Raw genomic sequence first — 11,076 nt, forward strand, 5'->3', positions numbered from 1 at the left:
GGCGCCATCGTAACATCAACGCTGCAAAAGACTGGCACAACAAAATTCAAAATCTTCTCGGAAAACGAAATCCTAAAATTTAAGACGTGATCGAGTATATGTAGATAAAAGCAAAGTACTAGGCATGTGCATTAATGAGATCACAATTAAGTATGGAACACAAACGAAAGAAGACAACGTATACGAATCTTAATGAAAGGCTGGAAAAAATTAGTAGAAAACTATGAAGAGGATAGTGACATCAGGGCTTGTTTGAAACCAATCACTTACGTCCAAAAATTTCAATGAAGCCATATGTTATTGTTGGACGATATATATGAAAAGATTTTACAAAAAGTGAATACTCATAGCAGCTTACAAACTTAAAAATGACATATAAAATACAAAAAATTAAATACATAAAAGTAAGAAATTTAAAGAAATACAAAGAAATGATTTTAAATACGCCTAAATAACAGTTCCCTCTTGCTATTTAGCCAGCCCAAAGCCTGAATAAAGAGTGATGGGAATCTGTTATTATGAAAAATCCATAGACACAACGTTATCACTTCCTATACGAAACGACGTTTCATGTACGAAGTACCATGATTGATTTTTTTATTTTCACACTGACGGCATATTGTGGATCCGCAACTCAACATCGCTCCGTATATAACGCGTTGCGGATCCACATCCGAATGCTAACTCGGGGCTACTGCGGGTTCTGGGAGCCTCCCGCGAGGCATGAATACACACCGACATACAGAAAGCAGAACAAACGCTCTCCAAATGTGGAGGTCACTGGACACAGTCGAGTACAGTTCTATATTACGCCTCCCGAGCAGTGCATTTTCGGTAGGTTTTCACGGCTGTGCTACATTTAAAAGCAATTTTAGAACACAGAACGAGAGGTTATATCATGATCGCATGGATAGATCTGACATAAAATAGATATAAATTGATCCAGTGTCATGATCGCATGGATAGATCTGACATAAAATAGATATAAATTGACCCAATATACATCGAAATGCGGGGAAATTGAGGAAGTACTTGCGTATCTTCAGCTTGGCACCGAACGATTTGTACACAGGAACAAGTAAGCTTCAACAAGAGGAATCCGCGAAAAGGTCGACATCGAAACGAAGGGAATCAGAGAGGCAGTTAATTTTTCTCCTTCGAGGCAGCATTATACTGTATGTCTGTTGAGGGACCAGTGATACATGCGAGTTGACTACTGTATCTGATGCTTTTCAGGAAGACCGAGAACCATCCACCTCTAAACTTACTTGCATTTTCGTTAAAGGAAAGCAGAGAGTGGACGGGGTGATTGATTGAAATGGAGCTGTAACGAGGTATGATTTAATGGTTGACTGATGATGCATTCTACACGAACTTTGATTTATGTGATGTACTCCATCCCATGTCGCATCTTGGGTGTAAAATCGAGATTTAAGCGTTAGCGATAGGTGCTTGTGAGGCACTGTAATCCCGTGTACACGTTTGGCTGACAGGTGTGCTTTTTACAGAGTTAGAGGCGGAATTACCTGTAATTTTTACATGTCGGACGCTGCTGCTATGCGTTTATCTGTTTCCATGTAAGAGGTATTCACTGTTGCTAACAATCATTTTATATAGGGCTGATGCAGGCATAGTATAATTTCCGAACCGTGATGGGGTGTGAACCGTGGGCACTATACATCTCCGGAAAGCTGTATTGTACTCATATCACACAGAGTAAATGTTTTAAGGAAGTAGATATTACGTTTTACTGTTCGATAACATAGTTTATCGTAGTGAAAAGGGGAAGAAGGATGTATGTCCTGCGCCTGAAATATATTTCTTACACTGGAATATTAACACATTCCATGCGACTGATATGTTGGAAACGCAAGCGATCTAACATTACAGTCAGTTTTAAGTGCAGAACGTGCCTTAGGAGTGCGTGTGTTTATGCTCTCTCTTACCAATATCTTCCAGGTACCGACCCTAGGCTATATAACCAAACTTTAGAGTTGATAGTTGAAACTTCCGGGCTGAGAGGCCGTGGTCGATGTATAAAATTTCTACCTGACGTTTCGTCTCCCGCGGATGGAGACGAAACGTCAGGTAGAAATTTTATACATCCACCACGGCCTCTCAGCCCGGAAGTTTGAACTGAAGACAACATCGGCCGTGAAAGCCTACACTGTATGATTTTAAAGTGGATGGCTTGGTCGAACTCCATAAGTGTGGAGTTCCATCGAGCATAAAAATCATTCGTTTCTTATTCTTCTTAACCGTCTGCTTTTCCATCACGACATTTTGAAATCTGTTACTATACATCGATAAGGAGCGCTAAGCTCCTCTACATGGGCACATCTCGAGAAATCTCGGCACTTGTATAGGTGAGGGCTCAGAAAGCTCCATTCATTCACGAGATGTGGAGTGTAGCGGTCTTCTTCTGATCGGTTACACATTAATTCGGTAACGGTGCTGCATGGCGAGTAGGTCAATGACAGTGTGATGAAGGTCTTTCACTCTCTCATTTTAGACTAAGACAGCGAGATCGCTCTGTGACTCTCATACACAGCGAGATAGATCGTAAATTAAACACTGTGCTCGAGGTTTTAGAAATACGTAGAGTGCTGTCTGGTATACTTTGATGATCTATGTGTTAGAGAATTGACGCTGACGCTGAATTGACATACTGAGCAGCCATCTATTTACATTCGCAATGATACTCGCAAAGTAGGTAAGTGACGGTTTAGCTTTAATACTGAAATTGGGGGAAACATGGTGTCACACCATTGGCCGGTGTTGAAGTTACTGTAAAATTACTAAGACTTTTCACGCTATTAACCTTGATGCTTATTATTACAGTACATTGGTGGTGTCTTTTCCATCCCATCTGTGCATTGGCGCGCTGTTGGTTACCACATAATGATTGACTGACAGTGCTTGTGTGAGTTTGGGAACGAATTTTGTGGATGGGTGACACCTCCTGGGGGTTGCTACAAGCGAAACACTGATCGCGTACATGAGTGCAGTATGAGGAATCAGTCGAAAGGGAACGCAGAGACATCATCTATTCCGTCACTGTGGCAGATGAGTTTAAATGTAGAGGTCGTCAATCACTTTCGGACATCAGTGTGGAAACTCTCCTCAACGCAGCCAAACTCTTCCATTTTCCTTATGTTGTAACTGTCTTTTATTTACAATTATCCAGTGTTATTGTGACTGCAGTAATATTCTGGTTTACCCAGTGCAATGTCTAGATGTAGCCCAATTGACCTATCTTCCGTCCAAAATTCAACCTTCCCTCCATGGTGGTGGTGGGGGGGGGGGGGGATGGGGGAGGGGCTTTGGCAGTGGGTGTGTGGCACTTTACCTTGAGTAGCGGTACTCGCGTAATCAGTTGCTGTCACGGCACTCTTCTCAAATGATTTCTATCGCATCATCAGCCGATACTTTGGGGTGATGTCCTTGCTGCCTGCGAGAGGCTACCGATCAGGATGTATTAATGAGTGACGTAAATCACGTCATTAGCCGACCTCACAGCAGCTACCTTGGATGATGTCAGTCGCATCACAGTGCGACGTCTTGGATAACGCTACTTTGGGGTGATGTCCTTGTTGTCTGCCACAGGCAGTGGATCAGAACGACTTAATGTCAGTTTAGAACCTGAGTGAGACGTCGAAATCGTCGTAAAAAAACAAAATGTTTGGCAGTGTACAAAGCGTGCTAGAACAGAAAAAAATGTTTCAAACAACGAGACAGGTTTACAGGGTGCATCTCTTGCGGCTTACAGTGTGGTCTGTGGGATACGGTCATCCTCCTATAGTACAGGTGATGGAACTTTAAAGTGGCCTGGGCAGTTGATCAGAACCTGTATATTTAATATGATCGTCACATGTGCTCGATGCCTGCACCCATGCGGTATTTATTTTCAATATATGGGAGGAGAGAGATGCGGTAGAAATCTTATCTAGTTATCTATCAGATGAAGTTAGTTGAGCTTTTATAGGTCGTAATTTTTCCCTGATGGATGGTACAGAGAAACGAAGATAGCATGCTGGGGGATGTCTGTGGATGGACACGTATCTGTAGTATTTTTATGTAGTTTGGAGAAGCACCACAATGCAATAGCAAAATCCACATCCTTCACCCAGTTCCCACGCTGTCTTTTATAGTACTTCATGTTGCAGGAGTAAGCTTCGTGTCCGTCTAATGGTCAAAACACATTTCAGTCACAGTAACGTAGCTTCGCCTGTTTCTGCATGGATTGCAGGAAGTGGTAGAATAGCTTCCTCTGACCCCAACTCAATGCCGACTTACACTGGAATGATTATGTGCTCAGAGGTGCAGAGATGGTAGCGTATAGTTTGAGGAGGCACTTGCAGGATGCGTAGGGACTACCTAAAATGACATGGTAATTTTACTGTAGCAATAGATGCGGGAAAAGGGGATCGTTTGGAGATATGAGAGAGCCAGAAATTTGATTGAGTAGTGTTTCAAAAAATGGCGGAAGATGACGATTGGTTTAGTAACGTGTTGTGGACCAGTGAAGCTCATTTCACCCTCCCAAGGTCTGTCAACGCCCACAACTGCAGAATTTGGGCTATCGAAAATCCTAGAACAGTCGTTGAAACTCCACTGCACGACAAGAAAGTCACGGTATGGGTTGGATTTACCACATCTACCGTTATCGGGCCTTTTTTGTTCGAGGAAATGCGCGATTCTGGTTCTGTAACTGCTACCATGATGGGAGAGAGGTACGCAGATATGTTACAGAATCGCATCATCCCCATCCTGGCTGATAAACACCTGCTGGAACGTACGATGTTTATGCAGGATGGCGCTCCACCCCATATTGCTAGACGCATGAGAGAGCACTTACGCGCGTTGTTTAGTGATGATTGTGTGCTCAGCCACCATTTTCGTCATGCTTGGCCTCCCAGGACCCCAGACCTCAGTCCGTGCGATTATTGGCATTGGGGTTACCTGAAGTCGCAATTGTATCGTGATCGACCGACATCTTTAGGGATGTTGAAAGACAGCATCTGACGCCAATGCCTCACCATAACTCTGGACATGCTTTACAGTGCTGTTCACAACATTATTCCTCGACTACAGCTATTGTTGAGGAGTTATGGTGGACATGTTGAGCATTTCCTGTAAACAACATCATCTTTGCTCTGTCTAACTTCGTTATGCTAATTATTGCTATTCTGATCAGATGAAGAGGCATCTGTCGGACATTTTTTGAACTTCTGTATTTTTTTGGTTCTAATAAAACCCCATGTCATTCCAAGCACGTGTGTCAATTTGTACCTCTCTGTCTCCATTATTCCGTGATTGATTCAGTTTTCAAATTTATACTGATATTTTGATCACCTGGTACATCGAAAATGGTATAATATTATGGCAAACGATGTGGAAATACTTGTGCTCATATAATCAAAGAGTCTGGAGGTTGGTGTAGAAACACAAGCAAGCAGGCAGATCCGGACCAGAAATAGTAGGGCGTTTGTACAGAGGGGGAAATAGGCTAGTCTTTGCACAGCAGTTCCGAGAGTGACTTCAATTCACAAAGAACTTTATGATGTAAAATGGGTGATTTTGTATGATGTAGGATACTAATTGTATGTTTACTACATCGATATGGTATGCAGTAATATATTGCTGGGTCAGAGATCAGTTTCACGTTCTAATATTCAAGCTCCTGTCCTCAGTGGTCATTAAGTCTGTCATTAAATGTGTGTGAAATCTTATCGGGCTTAACTGCTAAGGTCATCAATCCCCAAGCTTACACACTACTTAACCTAAATTATTTGACGACATGTAGAGCATGTTGCAGGGTTTAATTGTCGATGTAATATGGTGTTCTGTGTAGAATAACCACTGACAGTCTTATCTGCAGAAGGAAAAAAGGCTGATGGTGCTTCCACACTGCTGGGATCAGTAATTCGGCAGGTAAATTCGATAAGAGCCGATCATAATGCTAGATTCATTCACAAGACAGCCTTTGTGGTGGGATGTAGGAGCGTCTACAGACTGATTCGAACAAGATGGAGGCAAGGTATGTTTGGAGAGTTCTGTAAAAGCAAGCGTTCAAAGACAACTTGAAGCATACCATCCATCTCTATCGGGGATTCCGTCACTCATCTGCCACTATGGCGTTAGGACATCTCCAGACCTGTACCTGTAGGATACCGAAAATTGATGACATTTTTCTCTCTTCTGTAGGGCAGTGCTTCGAATTTGGTTTGCGTAATTGTTCTGAATCACCCCCCATCTGTGCTTAGATGATAATCTATTTACAAAGAAGATGAATGCTCTTATGATTCAGGGGGTTTCTGCAAGTGTGCACAGGCTTTTATCTGTGTGAACGTTTAACTTTCCTGAAATGTATATTGGCAGAAGGACGAGCATTCCACCATGAGACATGAGCCACGTTGGGTATGCAGGCACGGCTAGACATGTCACGCTGTTAGAAACTGTTAGGGAGAAAGGAGCTTGCGCTATTCTGGAACAGATTGCTGCAGCATTGCTTGGCTATTAGCTCTTCAGCAAATTGCAGGCAGGGGGAGGTTTCACGCCTGCAGCGTCGAACACACATGTGCGCTGCTCACCTTGGAGCATCCGTGCATAGAAAATTGGTCTTCACTCCCGTCCGATCGCGTCATCAATGGCACCTAGGTGATCATGTATTTTGAGAGGAATTTCTCTGGTGTGTCAAGCATGATGGGGATTCCGCCACCTCATGCTTGAGGGACCCAAACGTGCCCCTGTGCGTGGCTTGACAGTTGGTGGCCATGTCACTTCATGTGGGTTGCCTCTAGCCTCCTCTGTGGTTCAGTGGACAGAGTGGCGGCGGGCGGTGCCTGTATATGTTGTTTGTGTGATTTGTATCAGTGTAATAAATATACTTCATCCTTAAATAACTTGTTCCAAAATAAATAAATTACTCTCCCTCCTCTCTCCACCAGCCCAGTCCAGGCTGAGTCCTTTTCTCACCAATCTCTAGGAAGAAATGGCGGTCAGGTGACTTAGGTTAATGGAGGTCGTCCAAGTGACCTATCTTCCTGCGATTTTCCTAGGTTGGTAGAGAAACCACAAGTGACCTTTCTTTACCGCCAAAATACAAACTTGGCACCAGTTCCTAGGAGGACGTGGCAGCCGGGTGACTTAGGTTAGTGGCGGTAGCTCAAGTGTCCTTGCCTTTGCGTCAGTTTCTTAGTTTAGTAGAGATACGTGAATTGACCTTCCTTCACCGCAAAAAAAAAAAGAAAAAAAAAACCAACTTGACACCAGTTCCTAGGAAGAGGTAGCTGTCGGGTGACTTAGGTTAGGGGGGGGGGTAGCATAATTTCGCCTTCTTTCCCGCCATTTTCTTAGGTGTGACACATTATCCTGTTGGAATTTCAACTTCCCGCCATTTTTCTGGGGATGGGGGGGAAGGGAGTTAGGTTAGTGAAGGTTTGACCTATTTTCCAGCCAAAATTCAAGTTTCCCACCAGGAGGGTGAGGCACTTGCATCATCAACGGATGTCACGGCCACCATCTTGGATGACGTCATAGGCTGTTCACGTTAGCACATGTAAGTGCATCTTAGTACACGTTAGTGCATACTAGTACACGTTAGTACACGCTAGCCTGCCAACGTGAATTGGTAAGGGGACGTTGCAGTCGGTTGATGATCGTGGTGGAGACTTTAACTGTTTCCTTACAAGTCCAAATGGGCGTGGCACTCGCGAAAATCAGACAAAATTTGAATTTCCCGCCTGGGAGAGTGGCGTGGCACTTTATGAATTTCCCACCGCCACCATCTTGGATGTGGGGTGGGAACCCTATCAGTATGTCTGTGACGTCACACGGCCGCATCTTGGATTTGTGGTGGGAACCCCATCATTCCAGTACTACTTATTATGTCTTATATAATCTTTGATGTATTCAGTTTACTTCGCGACTGTTTTAAGATCAACGACTGTATCCAGCGTGGAATAGTGTTCCATCACATCACAATTGCACAGTAAATATTTAATTTCCTGTCAGCACTATTTTAAAGCAAACATATTGTTTAATTTGTATTTCAATGAAATCTACATGCAGTAGTATTCTGCTGGTATAATTCGCACCGTATAGATTGCGATTCATATGCTGACGAAGGTACTCTTGAAGGTTCCTATGAATCGTGTGTAGTCACGTATTTGATGATTAATGCATGTTGAAGTGGCTTTCATGTGCTGATCAAGGTGCTATGTAAATTTTCTATGATTTTCCGGCTGCGCGATTCTGTTTGTTGATTTAGCAGTTGTTCTTGGAGCTTAGTGATGTGAATGTAGATTTGTATAGGTATTTCCTCGAGCATGTCCATCAACTGCCGTTTGAAGACGTCTGTCTGTAAAGTAGTGAAATTTCTCTCTATATTTTCAATGGATTGTGTATTATTCTCTGCTTTGCGTGCTGATGATTGATAGGTTTAATTTCGCTTCTGTTTATGTATCCTGCGTATCTCGTTTTAAGGAACCTGGATATCTACGTCTCGCTTCCATCGCGTGTTACTCTTGATCTACATGCGAGGGAACTTGCAGTTTTATACTAATACTGAACGACATTAACTAAAGCTTTACAAGGAAAGCTATATAATTGTCTCTTATAGTTTAAGAAATGCGATATTCTGTGTAATAGACGCTTCACATTGGGGGAATTTGGTGATCACAGCACAAGCCATTTTGAAGGTATATGTACCTAATGTCCTGAAAATATAGTTTGGAGAAAATTATGAGAAAAGGTTTTTCTCAGTGTGTTTGACTAACCGTATGCCGCTTTCAGAACATTCCAGCAACATTATTCTAGCTGGCCAGCTGCTTCTTCCTCTCCTGTAGACTGTTTCACGAATCTTTTCCTTATTCTGGACCGTTAGTGCTGGCTTTTTCAACCCTTTCAGCTTCAACTACTTACTGACAATCTTTGACATTCAACACAGCTCTCATATTATTTCCTGGTTGGATGCCTAATTTGTCCATTAGTTTTGTCTTGCTAATTACGCCATCACTGAAACAGATGACCTGAGTACTGTCAATCGAACAAACATTGCTTTTGGTACTCTGTGCCACAAGCAGCTGTTGAAACTCTCCTTAGCGTTTGGTGCATGACTATGTAGACATTTGGTAAGTAATTTTGTATTTCCAGGGTCCCTGTATATTGTTTTATTCTTTCCATCACTGTGGCAGGCAAGAAATGCTTATGGTGATATTCCTTGTGTGTAGCATGAGCGTGGCTGGTACGCAGACATTCGTTCAAAGAGCGTTTAAGACCAAATCAACAATTGAAAAGTAGATAAAAAAATACATTTTTGAAGCGAGACAAATTTGTCTTTTGGATGACGAGAAAAATAATTTTCGAAAATTTCAGTCATTGCACCTCCAGGTCCCCTTCAACGTCCGTCTCTCCAACGGAAGCTTTATTACATTCGTTACATTCCATTTTTGAACTGCCAGAACAGTTAAATCATTATGCTTTGTCTACTATAGAAATGACGTTGGTGTTTAGTATGTTTCTGTCAAAAGTGCGATACTGCCTGCAATATAAAAACCAGCGTAATCCGATGAGAACAAATTCTCCACTGTATAAATATATTACACATACCATAATGCGGTAATGTAAGGTGTAAATACAATTGTGATATTTTCGAACACAGATCTGAGGTACATTCAAGTGTTATGACATAAATAGAACTGTCCACACGAAATAAATCCTAAATACAAAATATCTAAATAGTTACCATAGAAACCACATTATTTATGATACCTTTGTTATCTAGAATCGACGCATCCACTCGTAACAGGTTTAGATCTGTATACGGAGTGACTTGTGAAAATGAGTGAAATCCGAAACTAGTCAACCGACACTAAATAATTAATTAGCAACTTTGTTGTAAATGTTTAAAAATATCTCTTATTCCACATTTTTGACCTGCCAGACATGACGCACTGAAAAATTTTATGTCTTATCTCTTATTTTACAACATATCTTTTATATATTATGTCTTACTTTATAGCTTATATCTTTGTAGAAGACATTTGCAGTGCTTTGGTGGAAGGGCTCAAACAATTTATTAAAGTAGTAGACCAGAGTTGACAAGAGTTATAGGACGTGCAAACTAATGTATACAACTGTATCAATAAAATGATAAGAGTTGGCAAATTGATGCCCATTTAAAAAGTGTGATCATGCTTCAAAAACGTTCAGGAATCTTAATAACCGATATAGAATAAAATTTCCGTTCAGTACTGCAGATCTTTTAAAACTATTGCATTGAGAACGTCCTTTCTCAGAACTCTTTTTTTGTTTACATTAGTTTCTGTTTCTTTCGCTCTAGTTGTAGATGTATTTACCACGTTCATAGATTTCTCGTTGGTTATCTCGTTTGCCCAATTTTGCATACCTGTAACTGCTTCTGTATTATAATTGCGTAGGCTTCTGTATTCTTGGGGCAGTGGTTCGTATAATTCATTAGATAAACCTAATCTCCAAGAACGAAATAATGCTGCTTCACGTGACTTGACACAGCAGCACCGTCGGCTGAGGAAGTAGAATGGAGGCTGAGAGTGAAAGGCAGACAAGAACTGAGACGCACATGGTCTGGGCATTGACGTGTTGCAGTAATGTTGCAGGCAACACACACACACACACACAAATTCGGCTCTCTTACCTGCATAGCGGCGATTCTACCTCTCGGCCGGAGATCGGATTGATTAAAGGACCTTTCCTCGACCTTTTCTGGGTGCGAATCTTACTGGGTGCAAATTTCAGAGCACCCTTTTTCATAATTAGCGAAAACTGACCCGTGCGAAGGTACGGGATGATACTAGGTGAAACGTTCCACGAAACAAACGTCCGCAAAAGAGCCATTTGCAAAATGTTGTGAATGTATGGTTACGATCCGTCAACGAATTCAGTATGAATTATAGGCCTGTTTAGTGAAAAAGTATGTTTTATTTGGGAGACAACTTCCAGTAGCCAAGATTAGATTTTATCGTTGACAATTGTCATCTTCTAGCATGTTACTGTTTATCGTGCGCTTTAAGAATTAACAAGCCCATGCGAGGG

Source organism: Schistocerca americana, chromosome 1 (genome assembly GCF_021461395.2).
Source record: "Schistocerca americana isolate TAMUIC-IGC-003095 chromosome 1, iqSchAmer2.1, whole genome shotgun sequence".
NCBI classification, from domain to species: Eukaryota; Metazoa; Arthropoda; class Insecta; order Orthoptera; family Acrididae; genus Schistocerca; species Schistocerca americana.